Source organism: Artemia sp. Qi Xiang Cuo, chromosome 6 (assembly GCF_049724085.1).
Source record: "Artemia sp. Qi Xiang Cuo chromosome 6, ASM4972408v1, whole genome shotgun sequence".
Classification (NCBI taxonomy): domain Eukaryota; kingdom Metazoa; phylum Arthropoda; class Branchiopoda; order Anostraca; family Artemiidae; genus Artemia; species Artemia sp. Qi Xiang Cuo.
The window spans coordinates 71,963,172-71,977,174 of NC_142799.1; positions in this window are offsets into that span (position 1 = coordinate 71,963,172).

The following is a 14,003-nucleotide window of genomic DNA, read 5'->3' on the forward strand; positions in this document are numbered from 1 at the left end:
CGCTAAAGTTCAAATTTTGTTCGAATCACAAACCCCTGAATCACAAAGGCCGGTTAATTAGAATGGATAGCTCTTTTGAAAGTACTATAAAACTTTAGCGTAAAGAGCGAGGTATTGACTAGGGGGCGAACCCTCTCATATACGTAATAATTTCTGTTTGTTTTGAGTTTTAATGTTGCTCCTTATTCTCAGTTGAAAAAAACACTTGTTTTTTTGTATTTAATATATGAGCGTTTTTTAAATAATGCTGGGAGATCTGGGGCCCACTTCATGTAAATGTTCCTTTCCCCAAGAAAATATCCTCCATGGAAAGATCCACCCCCGTAATCTTTACTCCGACCCCGACCCCCCCCCCCTCTAGAAAGAAATTCCTCCTCAAAACGCCTGTATACTTCCCAATAACCAATACTATATGTAAACAATGGGCAAAGCTTATAACTTGCAGCCCTTCCCCCGGGAATTCTGGGGGATTAAGTCATCCTCAAAGACATATTAAATAGATTTTCGACTATACTGAACAAAATGGCTATCTCAAAATTTTGATTGGGTGACTTCGGGAAAAAAATGAGCGCAGGAGGGGGCCAGGTTGCCCTTCAATTTTTTTGGTCACTTAAAAAGGGCACTAGAACTTTTGATTCCGTTCGATGAGCCCTCTCACGTTATTCTAAGACTAACGAATCGATACGATCACCCCTGAAAAAAAAAAAAAAAAAAAAACACGCATCCGTGATCTTTCTTCTGGCAAAAAATACAAAATTCCACATTTTTGCAGATAGGAGCTTGAAACCTCTATAGTAGGGTACTCTGATACGCTGAATCTGATGGTTCGATTTTCATTAGAGTTCTATCATTTTTAGGGGTTGTTTTCCCCTTTTTTGAATATAAGGCAAATTTTCTCAGGAGTTTAACTTTTGATGGGTAAGACTAAACTTGATGAAACCTATGTATTTAAAATCACCATAAAAATTTGATTCTTCTGATGTATCGATTAGCATCAAAATTCCGTTTTTTAGAGTTTCGGTTACTTTTGAGCCGGGTCGCTTCTTACTTACAGTTCGTTACCACGAACTGTTTGATATAAAATCGAATGCATGTGCTTCGAGCCTAAGATAGCAGTTCTTCACTTCTCGGCTATGCTTGTTATAATACACAAGTACACAATAAGGGATGTGGACGATATAAAATATTGTTTTTGGCAAAGGAGTAGTGCTAAAAAGTTCAAAGTAATAGAGTCATCGGTGTCAAGATGACCTTGTGACTTGACCTAGCTTTACTTCCCGACTGTGTTCTGTATAATACACAAGAACCATTAAGCAATGTTGTCAATATAAAACATGTTTTAGCATTCTAGCATACTAAAAAGTTGATACTAATAAAGCTGCAGATCCCAATAAACAAATTCTGAACAATCCTTATAAATCCTTAAAAATGAACTAGTGAGACGATCATGGGTATGAACCATCAAGGACCGTAAGCACCAATCACTCTAACCATCAAGAACCACAACCTCCAAAGGATCCCTCTCCCCTACCACCAAGGGGTCCCCTCCCTCCAACTTTTTTTTGAGGACACCACCCCCAATTTTCAATATATAGTCACCATTAAGAGTTATAGATGTGTAAGAAAAAAGTTATCAGAACGTCATATCAGACTTCATCTTTCGGGACTTAGACGAATCAGTTATTTTGTGTGGGTTTTCTGTAAATTGTAAAATTCAGTTTATCAATGCTATGAATAATTAATAAGACCTTGTGATTTGACCTAGCTTTACTTCCCAACTGTGTTCTGTATAATACACAAGAACCATTAAGCAGTGTTGTCAATATAAAATATGCTTTAGTATTCTAGTATACTAAAAAGTTGATACTAATAAAGCTGTAGATGCCAAGAAAAGAATTATAATAAAGAAATTATGAAAAAATTGTAAGTAAGTAACAAACTCTTTCTTGAATTCACCTCTTGTATGCACAATACAAAAATTTCTTTCATGAAATTATGAAAAAAATTGTAGGTAAGTAACAAACCCTTAATTCCAGAGCGATATTACATCATCCATGTAACGCCCCCAATAGACATGTTTAAAAAAATATGAATTTAAGGCCCAATTTTCAAGGTGTTCTACATAAATATTCACTAACAACCCGGATAACAGTGCTCCCATAGGGAGACCATTTTTCTTTGGTTGATAAAAGGAATTACGGAACTGAAAATACATTGAATACTTATTACAAATTTTGACTAGGGACATTAAAACCCAAAAATCATACATATGTAATTCAGATGATTTAGTGGAAAAACTTAAAATGCAAGCATTTCAGAAAATACAATAGTAAGTAGTTTTGACAACATTGCTTAATGGTTCTTGTGTATTATACAGAACACAGTCGGGAAGTAAAGCTAGGTCAAGTCACAAGGTCATCTTGACACCGATGACACCAAGTGGTAGTTTTAGATTTTTAACCGCATTTATAAGGTCATTAACATAAATTAAAATGAGTATCAGCCCAATCACAGATCCTTGTCGAACATCAAACTCTATTTCAGACGGGTTGGAAAAGAGAAGATCAACTAAGATAAATCAACCAGATATATATGATAAAAACCAAGAATAAGTATTCCCATGGATTCCAATATGGTATAGTCTCTAAAGAAGAATCTTGTGTGTTATTGAATCAAATACTTTTCGTACATCGAGAAAAAGAGCAGCAGGTATCAGACCAGAGTCCAGAGATGTATGTATATAATCCAAAAGATTTAAACATGCATGCTCAGTTGAGTGCTTTGCCCTAAAACCAAACTGGGAATCATGAAAACAATGTTTAGAATTAGGAAAATCAAGAGGTCGAGAAAGCATAGCTTTTTCCAAAACTTTACTAAACACTGATAATATAGATATAAGACGATAACTAGCAGGGTTATTCCGTGATCCATCTTTAGAAAGTGTAATAACACGGCACGTTTTTTTTTTTTTTAATTTAAAAAACCACCTCCTCTCCTTTCAGTGAATACAAATTTTAAATTCAAAAATACGTCTAGTTATAACTTTAGACGTCGCCTGCTCTTTTTTTCTTATTAAATAGCAGCCGAACTGGACACACTTCAAGTCACCATATACGTACTACCAAAAGCTTTCCAATAAAAGAAAAAAAATGTCATTCCCGTGGAAAAGGGCGTCCTCCCCCAACAAGAAGCCCTTCATACGGTGGCTTTTTCTTACCATACCTCTAAACGCTTCCGGATAGTGGCCCTACGTAAAAAAATAATAATAATAAAAAATTCAAAATAAACCAATTAAATTAATAATAACAAAACAAATAAACCAAATTATCTATCAGTATAACTTTCTTTTACAAAAAAATACACCAACATATTTACAAATTACAAAAACCTCAAAGAAAACTATAATGATACCACTTTGCAACTTTATCTTTTCATTTTTCCGTTTTAACTATACTTCGGCTACTATTTAACTTCAAAAACAAAACAACAAAATTAAAAAACTGGCAGCGCTGTTTTACCCATTTCTACTTGAACACAAACACACACTCACAACATATCTCCTCAAACATAACCTACCTCATTCCAATAAACTCTTCAACCAACAACTCCAACCACTCAACATCTACTCGTTCTTTCCAGATTTCAGTTTCACTTAAACGCGCTATCATTCTCCTACAATCATAACCAAACCTTCTTAACTAAATCCCTTTTCTCTTCTTCCTTCTTTTCCATACATATTCATACAATTTCATCACAATGAACACCACAGCTCGCTCTCTCCTCTCATTTCCAGGAATTTCTACATTGAGTTTGATCAACCTTATCTTACCTTCCTCAGTTTTCCAAATTACTCTACGATCTCTTAAGGCACTAAAACACTGATCTACAATTCCTTCATTATATTTACAATTGAAAAATTCGTGCTTAAGACCATTTATCACTATTTCGTCACAAAGCTTGTACTTTGGACCTTCATCTTGGGTAAAACGACTTACTCGATCTTGATGCGGTAGTATCTCATAAATAAACAGAAACATAAATTCCTTTACAAGCTGACTATACGGCACACTATGCATTTTATCAAACGATAGCTTAAAATTCACAAATCTTTGTTTTCTTTTCACGTGAAAATCCACTACTTCTTCTTCCGTTCTCCCTAAATATCCATCCACTATCTTTTTCCTTTCGGCATTTTGACCTGATCACTCAACAAGCCTAAGTTTTTCATTTCTCGAATGCACCATAGTACTTCATAAAGATTCTCTGGCACATCCCTGATCATTTTTTGTTTTTCTAGTTCATCCTCCTCAGTATTTTTCATTGATATGTCCCATCCACTTATTATTTTGAGAACCATTTGAGCCAAGAAAAGAATTATAATAAAGAAATTCAGAACAATCCTTAGAAATCAACTAGTGAGACGATTATGAGTATGAACCATCAAGGACCGTAAGCACCAATGACCCTATCCATCAAGGACCACAACCTCTAAGGGACCGCTCTCCCCAACCACCAAGCCCTCCCTCCAAATTTTTTTTTAGGACACCACCCCCCAATTTTCAATATATAGGCTCCATTAAGAATTATAGATGTGTAAGAAAAAAGTTATCCGAACGTCATATGAGACTTAATCTTTCAGGACTTAGACAAGCAAATCAGTTATTTTGTTTGGGTTTTCTGTAAATTGTAAAATCCAGTTTATCAATGCTACGAATAATTAATATATCCAGAAAACGATAATTTATTTGCATTTTCAATTTCTAAGGTAAATTGTAAATTTCGGTCATATGTATTAAGGTGATCTAAAAAGCCCCTAAGTTCATTTTCCCCATAATTCCAGAGCACTATTACATCATCCATAGAACGCCCCCGATACACATGTTTTGAAAAATTTGATTTTAACGCCCAATTTTCAAGGTGTTCTACATAAATTTTCGCTAATAACATGGATAGCGGTGCTCCCATAGGGAGACCATTTTTTTGTTGCTATAAAAGAATTACGGAACTGAAATACAATGAATACTTATTACAAATTTTGACTAGGGACATTAAAACCTCGTAATCTATTCCTGTTGTTGAATCTTAAATTAAATGATAGTTTTCTTCTATTTTATTTTTAATAACTGCTCAGATACCGCTAAATCAATATTTGTGTACATAGAAACTATGTCAAAACTACTTACTATTGTATTTTCTGAAATGCTTGCATTTTAAGTTTTTCCGCTAAATCTTCTGAATTACATATGTATGATTTTTGGGTTTTAATGTCCCTAGTCAAAATTTGTAATAAGTATTCAATGTATTTTCAGTTCCGTAATTCCTTTTATCAACCAAAGGAAAATGGTCTCCCTATGGGCGCACCGTTATCCGGGATATTAGCGGACATTTATGTAGAACACCTTGAAAATTGGGCCTTAAATTCATATTTTTTAAAACAAGTCTATTGGGGGCGTTATATGGATGATGTAATATCGCTCTGGAATTAAGGGTTTGTTAGTTACTTACAATTTTTTTCATAATTTCATGAAAGAAATTTTTGTATTGTGCATACAAGAGGTGAATTCAAGAAAGAGTTTGTTACTTACTTACAATTTTTTCATAATTTCTTTATTATAATTCTTTTCTTGGCATCTACAGCTTTATTAGTATCAACTTTTTAGTATACTAGAATGTTAAAGCATATTTTATATTGACAACACTGCTTAATGGTTCTTGTGTATTATACAGAACACAGTCGGGATGTAAGGCTAGGTCAAGTCACAAGGTCTTCCCGTGGAAGACCTTTAAAGATGAATCACGGAATAACCCTGCTTGTTATCGTCCTATATCTATCTTATCAGTGTTTAGTAAAGTTTTGGAAAAAGCTATGCTTTCTCGACTTCTTGATTTTCCTAATTCTAAACATTGTTTTCATGATTCGCAGTTTGGTTTTAGGGCAAAGCACTCAAATGAGCATGTTTAAATCTTTTGGATTATATACATACATCTCTGGACTCTGGTCTGATACCTGCTGCTCTTTTTCTCGATGTACGAAAAGTATTTGATTCAATAACACACAAGATTCTTCTTTAGAGACTATACCATATTGGAATCCAAGGGAGTGGTTATTCTTGGTTTTCATCATATTTATCTGGTGGAGTTATCTTGGTTGATCTTCTCTTTTCCAACTCGTCTGAAATAGTTCGGTGTTCCACAAGGATCTGTGATTGGGCATATACTCTTTTTAATTTACGTTAATGGCCTTATAAATGCGGTTAAAAATCTAAAACCTACCACTTGCTGTCGTCTTTGTCAACCTGCAACTGTCACTAATTGTGACAAGAGTTCGTCCTTCTCTGATACACTGATAGCTTTTGTGGATGACATTACTCTTGGCATAGCCGGTAGAAGTGAGTCCGATCTCCGTTCAAACATGTTTGCCCTTTTTGAAAGAGTTATTCAGTGGTTTAATGCTAATTCTCTTGCCTTAAATGTTGGAAAGTCATGTTTTCTTATTTTCTTAAGAGTTTCAGTGGCTTGTTTTGATTTAAATGAAATACATGTATCGAGGGGATCCTTTGATAGACCTAGGGATCGTTGTGTTCAATTCCTAGGTGTCTTGCTTGATAAAAATCTATCTTTCAAGCCTCATACTCACCTCATTAAAGTGAAAGTTTCCAGAAAACTCGGGATCCTTAAAAAATTGAAACACATTTTTCCAGGGTAAATACTTAGACTCCTATTCTACAGCCTAGTTCTATTATTTGGATGTCAACTTTTCCCTCGTCAATGAAGCCACTTTCAAAACTATATGATTAAGCAAGGACTCTTATACAGGATATTAACTTTTCCCTACTTAAACCCATACTTGACTTGAGATCTCTCTATTTTCTGTCTTGTGATTCATTAAATTTTTTTAGGTTACATGGTTCTGCTTCCTGCTGCCCTATTTAATAATATATTCTTTATTTCCGGGTAATCGACTTATTTTTTCCGCACTTCCAATAATTTACAAATACCTTATACTCCGTCAATACGGTCTGATTTTAACCATTTGATAGCTTGTAACATGATTTGGAGCATTCTCGCGGAGTCTGCGCGGGGCTGCCACTCATTTGGTATCTTCAAGAGGTATTCTGGAGATTTTCTTGCAAATATTTATGTTTTTTCCGGTTCTCTGATGAGTTGATGTCTCCGGATTCGTTCCGTATTTTCTTTGTGCGGGTGGATTCATTTATTACTCCCTTACCTAGCTTGGATTCCTTTTTGGTGGGGGGGGGGTTGTATCGTTTGGTTTAGTGATTTGAATTTATTATTCAAAATATTTTTCATGAATTTATTTGTTTAATTAATTTTTTAGTTTTGTTTCTCCCCGGTTTTTCCAGATCATAGAGCCTTACGGGGGAGAATATTTTGAAGTATTTGTTATTTTTATGTGTAATTTACCGTTGATTTTGGTTTTCAGTGATATGTTTCATGTTGTGTCTTTGTCAATAAATGCAATAAATTCAAGTCAATTTTAATTTAAAGCCTCTGCAATATTTTTTTAGCAGGGAATAGGCTAACAAAATGTAAATTGTCAATGGGCTAACAAAAAAAAATTGCCATTCAGAAGCTTTCCATTCAGAGTTTCTTTTTTAAAAGTTAAGAAGCATTAAGAACGTGCTATTCATGCTAGCATTAATCATATAGCAGTTAATTATATTGTATTTTAGCCAAAAAATGCCAAGTTTTCAACACAAGCTATCAAAGATGGAAGACTACACCCCTGTCCCCAACCATCCTCAAATCTGCAGATGTTTTTTTTAGATAGTTCGCATGGTCTTGTTGCCAACTCTTGTTCCATTTTAATGCCCACCCCAAAATTGACGTACCTGACAAATAGTTATTCCTGCGTGTGAAAGTATTTTGTCGCCATAACAAATCTTCAGCAAATTGCTTAAAGAGCATGATACAGGTAATTATCGTAATTGTTTATGTCCATGAGTTAAAAACATATGAAATGAAGTCACAAATGTGCAATAATTTAGCTTATTAAGACAAATAACTTTTCTATTCATTACATATCTCGTTCGGTACTTTTGCATTATATCCTACACAGCGATATAGACTGTACAAGGAAATACTACAGGAAAGCAGTCAAATGGGTATTTGCAATGGATAAATGGATCGCAAAGCGTGGTTTTTTATTGCGTTTACAATATTTAAACTTAAGTTGTTTGGGATTAAAGGGGCAAAAAAGGGTACCTAGGTTAGGTTATGTATTTAATATATGCTATGCTTTGCCCCCCCCCCACCCCCTAATGTGCAAATATATATCCCGAATTTGTTTCTAAACTATTATATTTTTATCCTATTTTATTTTATTTTATTACATTAACCAAACTTGACTTCTTTCGTGTGTAGGATACAATGCACAAGTACATCTCGTTCATATTTATTCGGGAAGATAATTTTCACACGATCCGCAATTTCTAGAAAAATCACATAAGCCAAACGGTCTTGATTTAGAATAAATCAAGAATAAAATAATAAATTAAGAAATAAATCAAGACATAAGAAAAGAATAATCCAAAAATCTTAATGTTTAATCAAAGGTTCATCTGTAAGATCATAACACCTTTATACTGCAGAATACATGAAATCGTGTCCTTATTAATTGTACTGATAAGGTTCCACTGGGAAGTAGTTATAAGGTAATTCAGATTTAAAATCTGATTAGTCAAAAAATACTGAAGTTTTTACCTTACTTCCCCACTCAGGACACAGAATTAAAAGAGAAGATCAACGATATACTTTCGAATTCAAGGAAACATACTTAAACCGGACTCTGCGAAACAAGATGGGTGGAGCGCCATGATTCAGTCGTGCGTTTTCTTGAGCTGTACCGACTAATGCTGTGATCCCTGGAAACTTTTGACGAGAACGGAAATGCAAAAACGTCTGCAAAAGTGGTGCAGTTGCTGGACACGATGAACCAGTTGCAATTTGTTGTGTGTCTCCACGTGGTCAAAAAGCTTTTCTGCCTTACGCTTCTACTGTGCAAGACTCTTCAGTCAGTTGACTGTGATTTGGCAGCTGCATGCAGGCACGTAGAAACTGTCCTTTAAAAAACAGAGGAAATGCGAGAAAATGCTGCTGCTGCTTTCGCGTCTATTTTCGACAGCTCAGCGTTTTGTCAGCGACTTAGTACTGGAGATGACTCGTCCAAGGACGAGAGGTGGCTGGAGTATGGATGCAGACGATCCAGACCTTCTCAACCAGTATATAACCTCGCTCTTTATTTCTTTCCTGGACCCCTTCACGTTCGAGCAGAAACAATAATTTGTGCTTCACCAGAAAGACTGGCAGAAACTGCTGTTACATCTCAGCGTCCGTTCTCCTGCCAAAATTATTTCTTTCCATTTTAAGGCATTACACACGGAATCGTTGATTGACTTGTACGGCGATATTGTTCCCGAGCCAGACTGTCTGAAGCAAGAGATTGAGCTATCGCTCATCAAGTAGGAGAATTTTCTGGTATCAGAGACGCCTACTTGTGCTGTGTCTTCGCTTCAGGCATGAGACGCCACCTTTTTTCCAAATGTGTTTCTTCTTCTGGCTGTTCTTGCGACGTTACCTGTTAGCACTGCTACTCCGGAAAGAAGTTTATCAACGCTCAAAAGGCTCAAAACCTGGATGAGAAATACAACAGGAGAAGAACGACTGAGTGGTTTAGCCCTCCTTGCAGTCCATAGGAACGTTAACATCTGTCCTGACAAGGCCATCGACATTATTGCAGGGAAGAAAAATCCTCGCCTGGAGTTCGTTTTATAGATATTGGCTGTACTATTGGTTCGCTTCGCCCTTACTTTTAGCTAAAAAATAAACTAAAAAATATATAGATTACTTCTACTATTTGGGTTCTTTTTGTGTTAACTGTTTTTGCTGTCTAAAAAAAAAAAAAAATAGTTTGTTGTTTTAACTGTATGTAAATACTTGTCTTGTTTTTGCGTTACTAAAAAAAAAAGAAAAAATGCCCCTTAAAGATACGAAAGTATGCCTAGTGGACGCGTCCTCGTTCGCAAGAGGCGGACTAACTGTCTCGAGCTAATATCATGTTGCTCGAGGCTGTTAAACAAAGTCAACGGGAGAAATCGGGTACAACCCCCCCCCCCCCCCGAACAGAATCCTGGATACGGCCCTGCAGATTTTACACGTTTTTAGCCCATTCAGTCTTTTAATTTTTTGTTGTGTTTATATACTGTTTAGAAGGAACCTGAAAGCTCGATTATTGTGTTGGAGAATGAACCTCTTCTTATAGTATTATTCAAGACACTGATAGGCTGGCTTTTCATATTTTTTTTAAAAAAAATAATGGTTTCGTTTACATGGTTTAATTTCTTTTTTGTTATAAATTATGGCTTCATGTGGAAATCAATTTTTTTCTGTTTTCGACCATATTTTTGCGGATCTATTATTGCGTGTTATGTTGTGCAGTTTAGAGATGGGTGCGTGAGCCATTAGACTTACTGGTAAATTTATGTTTTGTATTTCTATTTTTTTTTATATACTCTCTCTGAAAAATATATTGTATAAGTTTACATAGAATTATGTTACAATTATTTACATATATATGTTATGTATAATAGTATAAAATTATAAATTGAATTAGATATTTAAAATTAACTATGAAATAACATTAATTGAAATATTAATTATACAAAATAATAAATTAAACAGAAATGCCACCAACTGCGTGTGAGGATGAGTCTGTTCTCATAGGCAGTAAGATGCACTAACACAAGAAGAGGATCTTATCGTTAATTTACATGAAAATATACAAATTATATAAAATACTATAAAAGTGAGATAAATTATACAAAGTTAGGTAAAATTCTAACTTGGGGGCTTCTTGCTATCTTGGAAACTAGTTGAAGTAGGTAAATCGAACCATCAAGAATGAATCCAGCGCCAACAAAATACAATGGGAAGGTATTGTCAAGATACTGTGTCTACCCTTTTCTTTTTTCTAGGGCCTAGAAGATTTCATACATGACATGTCCTATGTGAGCACTGAGTAGTATTGCCTCAATAACTACTAGGACACCCTGAATGAGAGATTCCTTGAACCTATTGGCGCCCATAACCAGAATTTTAGGGGGGGCTTAGCTGATCTAATCGGCACTTCCAATGCTGTATAATAAGAATCTCAAAACAAAATGTAAAATATAAGGCAGCATCATTTGGCCAGAGGGGGCGGAGCCCCCCTCTGCCCCCCATATGGGCACCCATGCTTGAAGCTGCTACTAGAAATAGGCGTTGGGTGTGGAGTATCACCGAGTGCCATGAACCATGGGATGCCACTAGTTTTTGAGGGTTACAGGGGTATTAAAAGACACAGGACATAGAGTACCACGGACCAAGAAACTCCACGGGGGGTCATGGGATATGGAGGAGATCAAACGATGTCCACCGACAAAGGATTATTCAATTGACAAAAAACATCTGCCAATAACCCCTCAAATCTGAATAGAAACCGCTCCAAGTGCCTATGTCTAATAACAGCTGCAAGAAATGCCTCAGGCAGGGTGCCATAGTAGTTATTGAAGAAATACTTCTACTCTGTCCTATCCTATCTATACCGAGTCCGAGTTCGATCCGGCTTAAGTGAAAAATTTGGCCCAAGGATTATAAAGACTTAAAGACGTAAAGTCAATGCAGACAGTATCTGGGGGAGGAAAACTTTTTCAGAGTTATATAAAAGAGCTATTACATTTTAGTAAATTGGCACCCCAGCCCTGGATGAGAAGTAGTTTCATACATGGATGACCAGCTTATGCTGAGAGATCCCTAGCACTAGGAAAGAACAATTGCTACTTTTAAAGGCAAGGTGTACTAAGATGTTATTGAACTTAAAGCCACACAGAATACTTTAATTTTCTGAAGCAAAATAAGCCTAGAAACGACTATTTAAAGAACAACTTTGTTAACAATTTATAACCATCGAAATGTTTTCCTAACAGGGGTTATTTCATCAAATAAGTTTTGTTAATCCGTCAAGTATTGGCATAGCAGGTACATAATGCCTAATAGCTTAGCTAGGCTAATAACTAACGAACAGTAAATACTTTTATGTGTCAGCCAACAACAAGAACAATGGGATATAGGAAATCCCATCATCTAATAAGGATTAGTGTATGCTTGTTGAAAAAATCTTACTTCATTCCTTACAATATTGATGCATTCAATATTAAGCGAAGAAAAGGTAATTACTTATTTTTTGTCTGCCTAGAACTATCAATGGGATAGTAATATCTTGTAGCTATATAGATATGCTGAAGGAATCGATCCGAGGAAGAGTACCACCTGGCTAAGAACTTCGTGTTGTTTTAAAGAATACTGAGCCTAAAAGAGGGCGTGCTTAAAGTACGGACACCAAAATAAAAACAATTTTGCTCCTGGACACTTTAAGCCCATTCATATATAAGGACTGCAATTTCTTTTTTGTTCCAAATTTATAAAGTTTTTAGGAAACTAGCACATTTTCGTCAGTGTTGCAACGTTGAACAATTAAAATAAATATGCGAAAATAGTTAGATAAACTTCATAGCACTTTTCGTCCTTAAACATTGAAACACTGACAGTTGTTGATTCCCAAGGACAATTACACCTTCAAAAGAAAGCGACATCTTGAATTATATTTTTTTCAAGTTTTCCTTTTTGTCGTTCCAAATTTATGAAGTTTTAGGACACTACCACATTTTTGTCAGTGTTGCCACGTTGAACAACGAAAATAAATACGCGAAGATAGTTAAACTTCATAATACTTTTCGTCCTTAAATATTGAACCACTGATAATTTGCTGATTCCCAAAGACAACTACACCTTCAAAGGAAAGCGACACCTTCTTAAGCTGTTATGTGTCATCTGTTTTAGTCCTTTTTCACCCACATTTCTTTTTTTAATTTGGCGTCCGTTACTACCAAAAACTGCATAACTGAAAATGGTGGGCTATTTATTAAAAATTGGATTCCTGTTAATCCCAATTTTTAAGATATTTAGAATTTTATCTAACTGAAATTACACGTTCAATTTGTCCACACGGCAGTTCATCATCTAAATCAACAACAGCGTTACGCAAATCATTAATATGTTAAGCATATTAATATGTTATATATGTTAATATGCACATTAATATGGTAAGCATTTTCCTCAGTACTTAGTCATTTAAAAAGTTTCAGGAACTTTTCTGAAAACATCCAAAAGAAAACATTTATGTTAAATTTTGAAATGAACTATTGAAGAGTTTTTTGAGGTTGAACAGTAGGCTAAGCTTAAACAGCAGCCTTATGTTATACAGTCTGATTGTGAAACTTTCCACTGAACCAAATCAAATTCGTTTTCACTCTTCTTGCTACTTCATATAATTTTAAAAACAAAACCTAATCCTATGAATTTATTTGATAAATAATACCTTAGCAATAAAATCATAAAAGGATAAAGCAGTAGAATAATTTCCCACGCCCTCCATACTACCCATATCGAATGTTATTGCATATCAATATAAAAATTCATGTTTGGCGATCATATATTAAAAAGCAATTTCTATCCCCCTACATATATTGTGATTACTATCTGTATTCACAAACGTAGTAATTTATTGGAAGTACGACAGAGTATAAATTTTTCTGGGCTTAATAGGTAATAAAACCGGAGCCAGTCATTTACTGGAAGGGGATTTTTGCCCCCTTCAATATATAGATTGTGCAAAGACTCGCCAGTGAGAATCATTGTTTAGCCGCAATAAACAACAAGTGTAAAGGAAATAGCATTTTGTTTTATATAAAAAAAAAAGTTTTTTAAACTAAAAGTAAGGAGCGACATTAAAACTTAAAACGAACAGAAATTATTCCGTATATGAAAAGGGATGTCCCCTCCTCAACGCCTCGCTCTTTACGCTAAAGTTTGACTTTTCCACAACTTAATTTTTTTAAACAATGAAAAACTTTAGTGTAAAGAGCGAGGCGTTTAGGAGGGGACAT